The sequence below is a fragment of the Dendropsophus ebraccatus genome, chromosome 8 (assembly GCF_027789765.1).
Source record: "Dendropsophus ebraccatus isolate aDenEbr1 chromosome 8, aDenEbr1.pat, whole genome shotgun sequence".
Classification (NCBI taxonomy): Eukaryota; Metazoa; Chordata; class Amphibia; order Anura; family Hylidae; genus Dendropsophus; species Dendropsophus ebraccatus.
In genome coordinates, this window is record NC_091461.1 from 102,456,005 (window position 1) to 102,473,712 (window position 17,708).

General features: G+C 45.8%; 1 long non-coding RNA gene across 1 annotated transcript in view; it reads left to right on the forward strand.

Moving 5' to 3' along the window:
• The window catches only part of LOC138798788 (uncharacterized), a 41,999-nt gene that overhangs the window by 16,814 nt on the left and 7,477 nt on the right, over positions 1–17,708 (forward strand). Inside the window, exon 2 of the long non-coding RNA XR_011364164.1 lies at positions 11,909–12,012. This is a non-coding gene — a long non-coding RNA (uncharacterized lncRNA). The remainder of the gene's footprint in view (positions 1–11,908; positions 12,013–17,708) is intronic.

Consider the following 17,708-nt stretch of genomic DNA (forward strand, 5'->3'; position numbering starts at 1 on the left):
GGATCTAGAGGAGGAGCCACCAAAAGATTTAAGAGACAAAAGAAACAGAAAGGACCCCCAAAATCAACGATAGAACCAGACCCTATTGAGAAAGTGAAAATCTTCAACCTTTCCAAACGCACCCTCAACCACATTGAAACAAATATTTTAGAAAAAGGCCTCAATTTCTGCCCCACGTCTAGAAGTAATGACTTTGACCTGTTTTTAGATCTTAATTCCTTTATCAGGAAACTCACGCTCAAAAGACACTTTAAAATCAAGGAGTCCAACCACAAGTTCTCCACCCCGTCCGAGATGCCACTCTGCCCGATGAGCCCCCCCCCCCCCGCTATCAACAGCGGACTAAAACCTAAGTCAATTTTTTATCCACTGCAAAGCCAAGACAATTACCTGGAAACATTCTCCTCCATGATCATGTCGGCCTTTGAATCCCTGCTACGCGGGCCCGCCAACATTACTCAAAACCTTTCACTTTCAGAGAAAAAGGTCCTCCAAAACCTATCCAAGGACACCTCACTAGTAATCAAACCAGCAGATAAAGGCGGAGGCATAGTACTCCTAAACAGAGAAGACTACCTCCAGGAAGCCGACAGATTACTCTCCGACACACAATTCTACACCACCTTGGAAACTAATCCACTTCAAACATGAATTCCTTAACATCATCGAACCAACACTGGCGACCTTCTACTATTTGCCCAAAATTCACAAAAATGCCACCAGACCCCCAGGCCGACCCATTATTTCGGGCATAAACTCCATCATGCCCAATCTATCATGCTATGTTGATACCTTTCTACAAGGACACGTACAAACCCTCAAGTCCTATACGCATGACTCCTCCCACTTCATCCAACAAATCACCTCACTTATCTGGCAAGAAAACTTTCTGTTCGTCACAATGGACATTTCCTCACTCTACACCGTTATTGACCACAAGTTGGGAGGACACTCAGTCCGGGAATTCCTTAACAAGAATCCTAAGATGCCACCTGCCCAGAAAGATTTCATCCTAGACGCCATCCAATTCATCCTACAACACAACATTTTCCAATTCAACAGTAAGATCTACAAACAAAACCGTGGGACCGCTATGGGCAGTACATTTGCGCCCAGTTTTGCAAATTTATTTGTGGGAGACTTCGAAGACAATATCATCTACCAACATCCACTATTCCATAAATGTATTCATTATTGTCGTTACATTGATGACATATTCATCATCTGGGATGGTAGCGAATCAGAGATATTGGATTTCATAAGGGACATTAACGCTAACAACTGGGGTTTGGAATTCACACATAATCTATACCAAAATAATGCGGAATTCCTTGATATAGTGGTCTTTCACGAAGGTACCAGCATTCTCACCAAAACTTTTTTCAAATGTGTCGATGGTAACAGCTACCTCCACTACCAGAATGGCTACTACACCAAATGGCTCAATAATATACCCTTTGGCCAATTGCGCAGGATACACAGAAATTGCACTAGGGCCAGTGACTACAGGATCCAAAGCAGAACCATAACAAAACGTTTCCTTGCCAAAAAGTATCCCGCTTCCCTCATCCACAATTCTCGGAAGAGAGCAGCACTTTCAAATCAACAACAATGCCTCCAACCAGGGAGAAAATAGTACCACACCCCCCGAACAGACCCCCAAAAAAGATTTCCAGCTGAACTTCATCACGACCTACTCTTCAGACAACAAGGGCATCAAAACCATTCTGAAAAACCATTGGAAAATCCTCCAGAACGATCCATTCTTGAAAGATACCCTACCAATGTCCAGCCATCACTTTCAGAAGAGCAAGTTCCCTTAAAAATATTCTAGCACCTAGTAAACTGAGGAGTACTACGAGCAGCAATAACCAAACCACCATGTCATTCCTGGCCAAATCACTAGGGAGCTATAAATGCGGGATCAACAAGTGCAAATGTCTCAATATCACCAACAGAGCTACAAGCTTCAGATCCACCACCACTGGTGATGTTTTCCAGATCAAATCTTACATCTCATGTAGCTCTTCCTATGTCATTTATCTGCTCACCTGCTCCTGCGGAATCCAATATGTCGGTCACACTACTCAACCGCTCCGTGCCCGTGTGAATCAACATCGATCAAACTTCGAAAGAGGATTCCTGCTCCACAGCGTATCACGTCATGCGGCAACCTGCAATAATTGTAACTTCTCAGGATTTACTATCACACCCATCGAGACCATCTCAACAGGGGGCCAGAAATTCCAAAGACTACGCAGATGAGAAAACTTCTGGATCTTTAAACTAAAAGCTTTGGTCCCCCAAGGACTAAACGAGTACATCGAGAATGCACACAACTAGCAGCATCCACCTGTATATCCATGTAAATTCCCCCCCCCCCCCCATATGTCTTCATTCGTCTTACCACCTACTGTACATTATATGTACTACATCCCTTAAACATTGGTACCTTTTGCATCATCAACATGTTATTCATGAGGTCCATTTATTTATATATATGTATTATACATCCCTCCGCATTTATGTTATATATATATATATATATATATATATATATATATACACACACATTCTTTTATATACATTTTTATATTTTATATATTTTTGTATATGTATTTTTTATATTTATTATTTGCAGCTATATATGCAACTCATGAATTTATGATTTATGTATGTATTTTTATATATCAACATGTATAATTATTCTATTCTTTCTATTTATATTTTTTCAGGTGTATATTAATTCATTTCCACCATCCCCACATTGAGCATAATTTATTTATTTATTTATTTACCCAATTATCCATATATTCAACCTATCCACCTAATATGTGTCCAGAACTGTATCCCCATCGCGCCTACATTTATACATCATGCTATAATTCTCCTGTTTATTCTTCTCCCTAGCTATGCTCTACTTCCCATAGACTTTGTATCTCATTTTTATATATCCACTCATGACGTCCCATATTTTAGTTCCCACCATATTCAGCAATTACATACTCACCTGGGTCGCTGTCCGATACTAGTGACAATTTCACTCATGCCCGCTCCGATTCAGCCGCCCGCCTGATCCCGCTCGTAGCTCCGCCCCTTTTGAACACCACGACGGCGGTATGGGGATTCAGGATCGCACCACTCACTGACAGCGGCCGCTTGTCCACACGGCTGACTGTCGGATTCTCCAGCTCCCGGTCCCGCTCACTTGCCGCGCACTGACAGCGGCCATCCACTGTAAAGACAGTATCCTCCCACTGATCCTATTAACGTTAAGTTGAATTTCTCTATTACCTACTGTCTACTATTCATGTTTATGTTTACATTTGTACAATTTCATACCATGTTTACATCTAGTCCTCCTCCCCCCTCCCCTCGGGGGGCGGGTTTGGCGGGCTTTTTACCACTTTTTAAACCTGACTGTGTCTATCTTGTTTATGCATACTGGTTCAGAGGAAGGGAGAGTTTTTTTCCCGAAACATGTTAACCTCATGCTCTGTTTTGAAATAAAACCCACTTTGATCTCAAAATATCGGAGTCCCGTGATGGTCTTACAGTAGCAGCGCTGGAGCCTCTGTACCTCTTTTTACTATTTCTTCTTTGCTGCATATTGATTGGCTGAGAGATTGCACCCAAACTTACAGGAAAAGGATGATGCCATTTTCTGGAGTATCGCGAGAAGCATGCTCGCTCATCACTATTAGATACATCAGTATCAGACAGATCATAATTGTCTTAGATACATTAGCTGAACTGACAGTATAACACATGATGGTTTAGACAGAGAACCTCAGCAGACAGTAACAGACATGATAGGACTGCATACAGCAGTAATGCAGACAATATTAGGGAAAACATACCAACCCCATGTAGATGATGCATTTATTTAGACCCAAAACCACGAGACAACTATGTCAAAGGGGAACTCCAGGCAACCTTGTTTAAAAAAAACTTCCAAATAATGCAAGGTTCTTACCTTATGTTCCCCCCTAACACCCTTCATTTGGTTTTACAGTAGCCCCGCTCCATATCTCTTGCTGTTTCCCTTCCCTTGCACTGCAAACAGACTACATTTCTCAGTAGCCTTTGCGGTGCATGCTCAGAACATCCTGTTTTTTTCTACAACCATAACCCTGCCCCTCCTGGCCATGCATCCCCTCTTTACCATGCCCCTCCCACCCCCCCCCCCCTTCACCCCTGTCAAACTGGATACTCATTGTGTGCTCAGCAAACAAACTGAATGTGAGACAGTGGTCACATGATCTTTGTCTCCTGGAGGGGGGGGGCGCAGAGGGAGGAGGAGACTGAGTGGATTGCACAGAGGCCAGTTTTCTTTACTTGCTTTATCTCACTAAACTAACAGTGTGGCAAAACTGCGCAGATACTGAAATACATTATATTGAGACATCTATTTATGGGAAGATGTCGGCAATGTCTGTTCTATGGATGATTGAATAAGGATACGCTATACTTTATAATAGCATCTAACCATGGTACATATAACATTTCCTTTTGCCATCCTTATAAGGCTTGTCTATGCAGCACGGCTGTGGGTTTTACGTATACTTCATAGAAATCTTGTCATTTTTCATTATGATCTCTTGTTTTACCTGCATAATGTTGTCCCCGCAAAGTTGGGAAACAAAAGTGTTGATTAGGGTAATTTTAGCTCCCATAGAAGCCATTGTGTGGGTAAACGATGTCAGAATCAAAGGAGGACTGCGCAGGGAGCTGTTTATGCATGTCAGTGAAGGATTCACTGGAAGCAGGGACACAGCATCCATGACCACATTCATATTGGTGCTAGAATGTCATGGACTAAATAATGCTTCACACATATGACATGTGCATGGAGCCATATATTTGTATCATTGAGCTGCAGGCTAGCCCCTATATCAGGGGTATGCAACAACTTTTAGTGAAGGTCCACTTACCAGGGTCTATTGTGAGGTGAAGGTCTGAGCTGAACATCATTAGTAAACATGCTGCGCTCCCCCAGTAGTATATAGCCCCCTGTTGCTCCTCCAGTAGTATATAGACCCCTGTGCGCTGCCCCAGTAGTACATAGTCCCCCTGTGCACTCCCCCAGTAGTATATAGCCCCCCTGTGCACTCCCCAAGAAGTATATAGCCCTGTGTTCTCTTCCAGTAGTAAATAGTCCCCCTGTACGCACCCCCAGTTGTATATAGCCCCTCTGTGCGCTCTCCCAGTAGTATATAGTCCCCGTGTGCTCCCCCAGTAGTATGTAGTCCCCCTGTACGCTCCCCCAGTAGTATATAGTCCCCCTGTGCGCTCCTCCAGTAGTATATAGCCCCCCTGTGCACTCCCCAGTAGTATATAGCCCCCCTGTGCGCTCCCCCAGTAGTATATAGACCCCGCTTTGTAATCCCCAGTAGTATATAGAGCCCCTGTGTGCTCCCCCTCCCATATAGCCCCCTCTGCGCTCATCTAGTAGCATATAGACCCCTGCTTTGCGCTCCCCAGTAGTATATAGCCCCCGCTGTGTGCTCCCCCAGTAGTATATATAACCCCGCTTTGTGCTCCCCAGTAGTATATAGACCCCCTGTGCGCTCCCCCAGTAGTATATAGACCCCCGCTTTGTGCTCCCCAGTAGTATAAAGCCACCCTGTGCGCTCCCCCAGTAGTTTAAAGTCCCCCTGTGCTCCACCAGTAGTATATAGCACCCCTGCTGTGTGCTCCCCCAGTTATATAGCCCCCTATGCTCCTCTTCCCATATAGTATATAACATAAAAAAAAACAAAAATACTCACCTGGGTCTGGGCGTCTCCTCTTCTCTTCCCCTCTTGTGGCCACACTGGAGCGACCACATGAGGCCGTTTTCCCCTTGTCCTGGCGCCGGCACTCCAGTGATGTCACTCGAGTACTGGCACCAGAGACACAGAGCGGCCTCTTGTGACCGCTGCGGCCGAAAGAGTGACTGACAGGGAGGGAACCAATGTCTCCCTCTCTGTCAGTGCTGCTTACTGTGCGCTTGTTACTGTGCAGAGGGGAGCAGTGAAGCTTAGCATACAGGTATACTGAGCTGCAGCAGGGGTCCGGACAGCTGGCCTCCGCGATCTGCATTTGGATCGCCGTCCGCCAGTTGAGGACCCCTGCCCAATATGGTGTGCTGCACAATATCATATTATGAAGGTGTTGTCCTCTAGTAGTAACACGAACTAATACATTGTTTTATTTTCTCTCCTATTCTGGATGAATCCAGTATAGAATCGTAGATACGTGGAGCTACAGTAAGGTCCATAGGTCTATGGTGGCATGTAATGTCTTTATTCTAGAATAATTTGTACGCAGTTTGTTTGTACTGTATGTATGTATGTATGTATGTATGTACGGTACCTCTATATGTTATCAAATATATACTGTGTTTCTATATTGCAATGTATATCGCAATTTGTGGCTTCTGTAAGTACAGGAAAAGTATGGAGTATGGCGCTACAGTATGGCAACTTCAGATGTGTAGACCCATTGTGAGCCTTTTTGGGGCAACAGCTGATCACTGAATGGCAGAACTATATTTCATCTATAGGTAAGGCCTTTCCTGCATCCTGACTGTGTTTCCCAGAACTAAGATACCTTCAGGACTACCAGTAGAACAGAATAGTATGACAAGTAGAGAGTCGCAAGAAAAAATATCTAAAAATAGCTAACTTAATAACTCACCAGTAGATAAATACAAAAAAGAACAAGCACATGATGGAGGTCAGGTAATGAAGCATAAGATGATAGCTAGCTATCCTTAATCTTTTCTAGATCTTTACTTGAACATGAAACTTAACACAAGGCACACCAACCATCACTGTCCCTACAAATATTCTAAGTTAAAGGGGGTTTGGGGGTAACTACCAGGAGAATTACCTATAGAGTATACCCACATGGGGATGCTCCCTACTAGGAATTCCAACTACCGGGAGAGATTACCTACAAGTGGATACTACCTACTGAGGGGGATTAACAACCAGTGGGCATTACCTATAGGGGGGCCTGCATGGGGGATACTACATACCGGGGGATTACTTCTGAGGGGGGATTACTTACAGGGGGATGCCTACATGGGGAATACTACCTACTGGGGTAGGATGACCTACAAGGGGGATGCCTATCTACCAAAAAGACTATGTGCAGGATTTGTATCTACATTTTGGATGCTACCAACTTGGGGAGCCTGCCTACACAGAGAGGCCTAACTGCTATATGGATGCACAGAGGAGGACTACTACTATATGGGGGGGATAGAAAGGCCTAACTACTATATGGAGACAGAGGGACCCAATTACTATATAGAGGCACGGGGGTCTATAGGGAGGCACGGGGGTCTATATGGAGAAACGAAGAGTCCTTATTACTTTATAGGGTGCACAGAGAAGTGTAATTACTATATGGAGACGCAGAGGGGCCAAACTACTATATGAATGTACAAAGGAGTCCTAATTACTATATGGAGACAAAGAGGGCATTTATACTATATATATATACCCGTGTTTGACACTGATGTTGCAGTAGGTTTAGTAGTTTTTTTTTTCCAAATTCAATGTTTATTGAAAGTAGGTTTGGTATTTATATGCTTTGATTCTGTACTAGTACTATAGCTCATGACGAAGAGTTTTTATTCATTTTTATAAGGTTGTTAATAAATTGCCTTTTGAGAGACACATCCCAATTCATTTGGTGACCTGCGCCAATATATATTATCAGTGTAGAAGAGGTCTTGTTGATCAGTTACTATACTATATGGAGGCAAAGTGTAGCTTGACTTCTATATGGGGGTCACAGAGTGGCCTTACTGCTTGTAACGCCCGGAGTAGTGGATCCACTGGACCGGCACCAGCGATGACACAAACCTCACCAGGGAGCGGAGTCTAAGGGGCCGCTGGTTTTCACCAGAGACCGCCGCAAGGCGGGATGGACTTGCTGCGGCAGGCGACCCCCAGGTCGCTACCCCTGGCTTGGTTGCTGGTGTCGGCAGGCGAGGCGTGGCAGGAGATGGCACAGGCAATAGTCTGCAGATGAGAGAGCACGTGACAGGCTGGACACGGGAACAGGTGGAGTGACAGGGGAACAGGAACCAGGAACAGGGACTTGGGACCAGGTAACGGACAGGACTCAGGAACAGGGACTTGGGACCAGGTAACGGACAGGACACAGGAACAACAGGGAGCTGGGCCAAACGCTATGGGAAGCATGTAGAGGCTCCAACACAGGGAACAAGGCAAGCTGGGATTTATAGGGGAGTGATTAGGTGCAACTACCAATTAGGAGCGCACTGCCCCTTTAAATCTGAGACAGCCGGCGCGCGCGCGCCCTAGGAGGCGGGGACGCGCGCCGGCCGGCACAGCGGGAGACAGGAGCGTGGAGAGGTGAGGCGCCCCCCGGGGCCGAGGTGATAGCAGCGCCGGGTCCCCGACTATGGACACCGGCTGCTGCATGGGGCAGGAAGCGGTCGCGGCGGCGGCCCGGAACGCGGGACGCCGCCGCGGCTGTGACAGTACCCCCCCCCCTTTGGCCTCCCCCTCTTTCTTGCCTGCAGATGGCACAGGAAGCCACAAAGTCTTTGACATCTTGAAACAAACTGGACCACCAGTAGTGGCGAGAGATCCGTTGGCCGGTCTTACGGACTCCAGGGTGCCCGGCCTCCAACGAGGAATGACCCCACTTCAAAATACCTCTTCGAAGCGCAGGGTGAACATGAGTCTTTCCGGGGGGTACTCTCCGAAGCGAGGAGGTGACGACTGGTGCTAGGCGATCAGGCGGTAAAACATGGCAAGGGACTGTGGGTCTGTGGACGAGGACCTTCTGTAAGTTCTCCCGGTGGTGAGAGGACCCGACCTTAGTCTTGGGTACGGAGAGAGGGTACACCTCGGCAGAGAAGGCATCCGCCGAGTCTTGGTCTTCTGCCGGTAGGTCAGATAGAGGCTTGGCTGGGACAGGAAACGACATAGTACACTTGGTCTGAGGTGACCTGAGACACTGGTTGGAACAGTCCTGACCCCAACTGAGAATCTCCCCGGTTCTCCAGTCCAGTTGAGGGGCATGTTCTTGCAGCCACGGGAGTCCCAGGAGGACCGCGGGGGAAGAATGGGGCAGGACGTAGAAGGATATCTCTTCTTGATGTAAAGGACCCACCTGGAGGACTAAAGGTGCGGTCTGGTAGTACACACGGTCGGTAAGAATTTCGCCTGTGACCGAGGAGATAGTCAGGGGCCTGGCTAGTCGGGTCACGGGTAGCCGCCATCTTTGGACCAATGTTGCCGCAATAAAACTGCCTGCTGACCCAGAATCGAGGAAGGCAGTAGTCTGATGATTTCGTCCTGAGAGAGTCCGGATGGAAACTGGCATAGACAGACTTGGAATGGTGGCATTCACACCTAGGGACACCTGTCCCACCGGACCTAGGTGCGAGCATTTTCCGGATGTTTGGGGACGTAGGGGACATCCCAGCCGGAAGTGATCGGAACCACCGCAATAGAGACAGAGATTCTGCTCCAGGCGCCGGATTCTTTCATCAGGCGTCAGGTGAGCCCGTTCCACCTGCATAGGAATCTCAGGAGAGGGTTGGGACATCGAAAGGTCAGGATTCTGGAAAACCGGCGCCAGCTGGGGATGGCGACGGGAACGGGTTAGTAAATGTTCATGCCGAACCTCCTCCTCCCTCTCCGAAAAACGAGTATCAACTCGGGTGGCCAGTAGAATGAGTTCGTTCAGGGAGGTAGGCAGGTCTCGGGCAGCGAGCACGTCTCTCACACGACTAGACAGGCCCTTCTTGAAGGTGGCCAATAGGGCGGCCTCGTTCCAGTCCAATTCGGCTGCCAGGGTGCGGAACTGGATGGCGTAGTCACCAACAGAGGAGCTGCCTTGAGAGAGGTTGAGGAGAGCAGTCTCGGCTGAAGAAGCACGGGCAGGTTCCTCAAAGACGGAGCGAAACTCGAATAGGAAGGCCCGGAGATTGGCAGCAACTGGATCATCACGGTCCCACAGTGGCGTGGCCCAGGCCAGGGCTCTACCTTCTAATAGGCTGATGATGAAAGCCACTTTAGAGCGCTCGGTGGAAAACTGACTACTCAAAAGTTCAATGTGCATGGTGCACTGAGTCAAGAATCCTCTGCACAACTTAGAGTCCCCAGAGTACTTGCTTGGGAGGGCCAGTCGGAGTGAAGAAGAAGCGTCAGGAGGTGGTGTGCGCTGGGCAGTAGTCTGCTGCTGTAAGGCGGCAGTGAGTTGCTGGATCTGCTGTGACTGTTTCTGGATTTGTTGCGCCTGCTGAGTGACCACTCTGGCGACGTCACGGAGATCGGGCACCTCGCCGGGATCCATGGTTGGAGCCTACTGTAACGCCCGGAGTAGTGGATCCACTGGACCGGCACCAGCGATGACACAAACCTCACCAGGGAGCGGAGTCTAAGGGGCCGCTGGTTTTCACCAGAGACCGCCGCAAGGCGGGATGGACTTGCTGCGGCAGGCGACCCCCAGGTCGCTACCCCTGGCTTGGTTGCTGGTGTCGGCAGGCGAGGCGTGGCAGGAGATGGCACAGGCAATAGTCTGCAGATGAGAGAGCACGTGACAGGCTGGACACGGGAACAGGTGGAGTGACAGGGGAACAGGAACCAGGAACAGGGACTTGGGACCAGGTAACGGACAGGACTCAGGAACAGGGACTTGGGACCAGGTAACGGACAGGACACAGGAACAACAGGGAGCTGGGCCAAACGCTATGGGAAGCATGTAGAGGCTCCAACACAGGGAACAAGGCAAGCTGGGATTTATAGGGGAGTGATTAGGTGCAACTACCAATTAGGAGCGCACTGCCCCTTTAAATCTGAGACAGCCGGCGCGCGCGCCCGAGGAGGCGGGGACGCGCGCGCCGGCCGGCACCGCGGGAGACAGGAGCGTGGAGAGGTGAGGCGCCCCCCGGGGCCGAGGTGATAGCAGCGCCGGGTCCCCGACTATGGACACCGGCTGCTGCATGGGGCAGGAAGCGGTCGCGGCGGCGGCCCGGAACGCGGGACGCCGCCGCGGCTGTGACACTGCTATATTAATGCATAAGGAAGGCCTAACTACTATATGGAGGCACAGAGGGATCTAACTACTATATGGAAGCACAGATGGGGCATAATTACTATATGAATGCACTTATATTTTATATGGAGGCACAGAGGGGCCTACCTACTATTTGCAGACCCAAACTGGGTCTAAATATTACATGAGGGAAGAAAGTAGGCACATCGTGCTGTGTGGCTGAGAAGGCGCTGATTTTCTTTGTTCTGTTTCTGTGTGTTGTTTTGCATTAGTCACTGGTTTATTTTGTCTGCTCACTTGATTTCATGGACACACCCGACTTCACCTGCTGAGTTCTGTCTGGCCACTTCATGGTTAATCTGTGTTTTGGTTCTTTCTGTGACTGGCAGATCTTCCTGCCAGTGGATGTGTTTTGTTGTCAGGTGCCTGTGCTTGGAGATCAGGGGGATGGACCAATTGTATTCTGGACCAGAACCCTGGCCTCCTATATAACAACCCCAGTCTGTGTACTCTTTGCTTGTTATGGAGCTTGTCTCTGCCTGCTTCTAACTCTGCTATTCAGTGTTTGTTCTGACCCTTCTGCTTTGTATTATCTGACCATCCCTGCTTGCCTATTGGATTCTGATTTTGTACTTTTGCTGCCCGACCGTTGCTGACCAGGATTGTCTACTCTGGCCCATTGTGTTTGTTTTGTCTGTCACTGTTCTGTGTTATACTTTATCAGTGTAGAGACTGCCATCGTGGTTGTCCGCAGCTGCATAGGGCTGTCTGTGGCAAGTAGGCAGGGACAGTTGGTGGGTTCAGATAGGGCTCAATGTCTGTGTCTTGTCTGACTGCCTTTTGCCATACCTGACACTAACAGGGACTTTGTATATAGATGAGGATGATGCTGGTGTGAAGTTTTGCCAGAAATGCAGAGATGATGCATCATCAAGAGAAGTCTTCATGATGGCCAGGCAACATGGAGAAGAAAAAGGAAAAGTGAGTGACTCTGATCATTTATTTACTTGTAGAAGGCATCACATGTGAGCCACTGGATGTAACTGCACTGTAATCACTTATACGGTGTGCAGGGTCTGTGTACCAATGGTGTCTTACTCTATATGGGCCAGTGTATGGGGGGAATGCTAGTAATATTTAGTAATGGTATGGTGGTATTGGTATTTGGTATTTGACTCTTCTATACTGCTGATATTGGCAATATTGGTCTCGCTTTACTGATGGGGCCATGTCCACACACTAAGCCACCACTATGTACAGTATTCCGGTCTTTCACAATGCTGGTTTTGCTCCTTTAAAAAAACAAAATTGTCACGGCACTCAATGCATAAAGAAATATATGTTTCATACACCATATTTTCTGAAATAATTGCAGCATTCTCCTGGCACACGATGATTGATACTGTACATATTATTGTGAACAGTTAAAGAACCTAACTGACAAGCTGCCTATTATGCATCATGCAGGCAGTGTACCGGTCCGGGAGGGAGAAGTGACAGGTTAAGGGGTGTGCTATTGGGCTTGTGCCGCAGTCAACAAAGAAGCAAATTAAATGCTGGTATTAACCCTTTCAGGACGCAGCTAATTTCCATTTTTTCCAACTTAGCTTCTAAAATCTTTAACTTTTTCATCTACAGTTAACTTTCAACTTAGGGGGGGGAACATTTTACTGTTGTTACTAAATATATCTGTATTTTGCAGGTCAGTGCAATTACAACTATATTAAGGCTAGGTTCACACTATGTAACTGTGCGGCTGTATTTTTTATGCGGCTGTAAATGTGCGGATGAAACTCCGGCCGTGGGGAAAAAATAGACATGCGGCTCAAAACATACGGTCATTTACTTTGAAATCTGGTTCAACTAAAAATAACAAATAAAATCTTAAGAAAGTGATGCAAACACCTCTGGATGCATCTGGGAAAGCAGAGAACACAGTTTACATGAATTGCTATTACCGGGGTTTGCGATCCTCTGCACTAATGCCGATGTCTCTCATGGTTAATCTATTAAAATAATAAAACACATTTTCGTTGTAATAAAGTCCCTTTCGTTGTTCAATAATTAAATTTAAACTAATCCATCATTTTGCACTTAAATATACTGTTAAAATAAATATATATATAAATAAATGTATATTTATATATATATTTATTTTTTGACAGTATATTTAATTGCACAATGATGGATTCGTTAGAATTAAATTATTGACCAACAAAACTGAATTTATTTAATCGAAAATGTGTTTTATTAATTAAATATTAATTAGTACAGGAAGCTCCATAAGCCGTTAATTCATATTGCCGGCAAAAGAGCTTTCTGTACTAAGCATCACTTTACTTTAATGAAAACATCAAATGTTTCTTCTAATTATGTTATCACAATAGCATTATTAGAAGAAACATTTAGAATTATATGTGCGCTCAGCTGATTGGCTGATCGGCTGAGCGCACATATAAAGAGCCGGTCCGCAGTACAGTGACTTCATTGTGCTGCGGACCAGCGAAGAGGACATATCGGGGTGAGTATACAGCTCTCCCCACCCCCTCCCCAGCACTGCACCCCTCCCAGCAAGGAAGGGGGGGGGGTCAGTTAACCCCTTCCTTGCTGGGATGGGTGCAGTCTGACATCAGTCTGGCCCCCAAGGGGTTAAGGGGGATGCAATAGATCCTCCCTTAACCCCTTGGGGGCCAGACTGTAAGCAGCGATCTGTAAAGATGCTGCATACTGTAAGGTGCACAACACCGCTTACAATGATGGGTTTTGTGCTCCTGTTTGTGTGTTTTTTGTGTGTTTCTCCCTTTTTGTTTTTCAGATATCGGTATCCTGTGGATTACGTCGGATTCCGTGGACTACGTTGATGACCAGCGTTTTTTTAATGTTTTTTTTTTTAATAAAATGGTCAATGAGGGGTGTGGGGGTGTTTTTATTTGAATAAAATTTTTTTTTAACTTGTGTCTTGTCTTTATTTCTTTACTTTATAGACTTAGTAGTGGAAGCCGTCTAATAGACGGAATCCATTACTAAGTTGGGGCCTAGTGTTAGCCGGTATAAAATGGCTAACACTAACCCCCTATTATTACCCCAGTACCCAATGCCACCAGGGGTACTGGGAAGAGCCGGGTGCCAGTGGTCCCGGAGCGTCAAAATTGGCGCTCCCGGACCGGGCGGCAGCAGGCTGGTAAGATTTAGGCTGGGGAGGGCCTAAACCAATGGCTCTTCCCACCCTGGTGTTACCAGGCTGCTGTTGTTTGGTTTTTAACCCGGCTGGTTATAAAAATAGGGGGGACCCTATGCGTTTTTTTTTTATTATTTATTTATTAAAAAAAAAAAAACGCATAGGGTCCCCCCTATTTTTATAACCAGCCGGGTTAAAAACCAAACGACAGCAGCCTGGTAACACCAGGGTGGGAAGAGCCATTGGTTTAGGCCCTCCCCAGAATTAAATCTTACCAGCCTTCTGCCGCCCGATCCAGGAGCGCCAATTTTGACGCTCCGGGACCACTGGCACCCGGCTCTTCCCAGTACCCCTGGTGGCATTGGGTACTGGGGTAATAATAGGGGGTTAGTGTTAGCCATTTTATACCGGCTAACACTAGGCCCCAACTTAGTAATGGATTCCGTCTATTAGACGGCTTCCACTACTTAGTCTATAAAGTAAAGAAATAAAGACAAGACACAAGTTAAAAAAAAATTTATTCAAATAAAAACACCCCCACACCCCTCATTGACCATTTTATTAAAAAAAAACATTAAAAAAACGCTGGTCATCGACGTAGTCCACGTAATCCGACGTAATCCACAGGATACCGATATCTGAAAAACAAAAAGGGAGAAACACACAAAAAACACACAAACAGGAGCACAACACCCATCATTGTGAGCGGTGTTGTGCTCCTTACAGTATGCAGCATCTTTACAGATCGCTGCTTACAGTCTGGCCCCCAAGGGGTTAAGGGAGGATGTATTGCATCCCCCTTAACCCCTTGGGGGCCAGACTGATGTCAGACTGCACCCATCCCAGCAAGGAGGTCTGGGGAGGGGGTGGGAAGAGCTCTATACTCACCCCGATGTGTCCTCTTCGCTGGTCCGCAGCACAATGAAGTCACTGTACTGCGGACCCGCTACTTATATGTGCGCTCAGCCGATCAGCCAATCAGCTGAGCGCACATCTAATTCTAAATGTTTCTTCTAATAATGCTATTGTGATAACATAATTAGAAGAAACATTTGATGTTTTCATTAAAGTAAAGTGATGCTTAGTACAGAAAGCTCTTTTGCCGGCAATATGAATTAACGGCTTATGGAGCTTCCTGTACTAATTAATATTTAATTAATAAAACACATTTTCGATGAAATAAATTCAGTTTCGTTGGTCAATAATTTAATTCTAACGAATCCATCATTGTGCAATTAAATATACTGTCAAAGTATAAATATATATATAAATATACATTTATTTATATATCTATTTATTTTAACAGTATATTTAATTGCAAAATGATGGATTCGTTAGAAATAAATTATTGACCAACGAAAGGCACTTTATTACAAAGAAAATATGTTTTATTAATTTAATATATTAACTATTAGAGGCATCGGCATTCGGCATCATTGCCGGCTATTTTTGAAGTACTTCGTACGGACCGCCTGTCAATCCTCGGCCGCATGTCCAGCCGCAAACAATGGTCTTGTTCATTTTTTACGGGTCCGTTAACGATCGGGCCATAGATTCATACATAGTGTGCACTGTGCAGCCGTATATCCTATACTTTCCAGCGTACGCATGAACCACCAAAAATACCGCCGCACAATTACAGCCGCAAATACAGCCGCACAGTTACATAGTCTGAACCTGGCCTAAATGTATATATTCAGTTTTTATCTTACTATGTTAAAAAGATTAAGGAGGAGATTTATCCAGACTTGTACGACATCACCATGCAGCCCGCTGGATTTATTAAGATGTGCACGCCCTCAAGATGTGGAATGCAGCAGGACCTGTGTCTGCCGCATGGTGGACGCAGAAATCTACTCCTAAATATCTGTCATGTTTTTTGTCTTTAAGGTTAAAATAAGTTGAACATTAGGGAGTAGATTTCCATGTTGAGAAGATCCTCAGTGATTTGTAGGGTGGTGGACTATTCTCCAGTCATTGTCCTGCTATAGACTATAATAAAGATATAAAAGCTATGGATTGATCAGGGAGGGATTTCAGTAGACAGGATGATGCAACTGCATGCACAATCACATTAATGGGGTTATCCACCTAAGAGCTAATAAATTAAATGCTAGATGCTCTTACTAACCAAGTCCCTCTGAGTATTTTGCGCCATCTCCTGTCTTTCTAGATGCTGCCATTCCCGAGTTAAACGTTTTTCTAAAAGCCAATCTATTTCAAAGATGGCGCCAGCCAGAAAACTACATTTCCCATCATACATCTCACTGATTTGTCCATTTGCGCACTTGCCCCCTTAGCTTTCTTTCCTGCCCACTGCTGTCATTACTATTGCACAGTAAACAAAGGACTGTTTTTATCACTGATTTTGTATCACATCACCCCAATATGTATTTCATACTAGCTGATGATGTAGCAGAGCTGACGCACACGTGGTGTAGCTATGTGCTGCATAACGGGCATCTGTTTACCGGGGAGTGTAGTGCAGGTTTAGATTTCTGCTTGCTGACTGTGAATGAAAACATCCTAGTTCCATCCAGACTCTAAGAACATCTAACACTTACAATATACAGAGCTGAGACACAAAGACAGGTACATTTGCCTGCATTCACTGACATCAAGCAGAGATAGAACTATGCATTTTCATATTACAGAGACCTAGGCTCAGGGGCACATGTAAGTCTATGGAAGAGCACATTCACTAGCAGCGATCAGGTGCAGATGATGTTTCCTGAGGGCTGGGTTACCAAGTCAATAGACAGCTAACCCGGCCCCAGAGAGGAGATCACATGCCCTGTGTCTACCAAGGGAGGGGGGAAGAGGGAGCTGAGCGTTGTCAGAGAGGACATAGAAAAGACAAATTTAGAGGTCCAGAGTGGATAAGAATGAGAAAAAGGTTATACATCGTTTAGAAAATAGTTTTTGTTACCCGGATAACCTCTTTAAGTTTCTTCCGTTTCCATAATCTTCCTGCATTAATCTCTTGAGAAGTTTCACTATCTTTCCACCATGTGCTAAAATCCACTTCTGCTTCATGTTTTGAAAAAATCCAAGAACACTGATTCCTGGCCTACTTTTTCTTTTTTTTTCCTGATGAAAAACCCAACAAAATAGATGAAAAACTGATTGGTCTATGTACGGCTGGGTTCACATTCCTACCAGGGCTCCATTCGGGAAGCTCTGTTAGAAGTTGTGTTTATTTTGCAGGATCCGAGCTGACAGAAGAATACTGCAAGCAATAATTGTTTGTCCACTCAACAAAGGCGTAAGAGGCGTGCGGCTCTCAGTAAATACGGTGTTGTGCATGGGGGTGGGGATTTATGTTAGATTTATGACATGGGGCATGAATTAAAGAAGATGTTTTGCATGAATTTCTGAGTACTGCAACAATCTTTCCCAGTATAAGTTGGGCCCTGGTGAGATCCTGGGTCACTGGTCCCTCTTTACTTCTTATGTTGTAATGCTGTGTTAAAACTTAATTTTGTAAATAGATTGATAG